Genomic DNA, 389 nt, shown 5'->3' with positions numbered 1-389 from the left:
ACAGGAAGAGTCCTTACTCGTCCCGTTCTACTCGCCAGACACAAGCAATCAACACAAAAAATATTGTACAAATATGTCAAAATGCCAGGAAAGTCGGTCCTGGTAACCTGACGCGTAACCGGACCCGACCGTTACTCACTCAAAAATAACGGGGTACTAAGACCGTTTCAAAGGAGTAAAGAAACGAGCCGCTTACCCTGTACCAGTTCTGTGAGTAGAGAAACAAAGGATAGGACCCTCCTCTGACTAAAGTAAAAAATGACTGTCATACACTACAGACCCAGCTAATTACAATTCGTGGAGTCCTAATAAAAATGTCCAAGCTGTAGTTATCCTGTACTAACGGGAAAATAAAGGTTTCTACAGCGGGATAAAACCGGTTCCTTCGA

Source organism: Notothenia coriiceps, unplaced genomic scaffold (assembly GCF_000735185.1).
Source record: "Notothenia coriiceps isolate Sejong01 unplaced genomic scaffold, NC01 NC01_scaffold00037244, whole genome shotgun sequence".
In the NCBI taxonomy this organism is placed as follows: Eukaryota; Metazoa; Chordata; class Actinopteri; order Perciformes; family Nototheniidae; genus Notothenia; species Notothenia coriiceps.
This window is presented reverse-complemented; position numbering follows the sequence as displayed.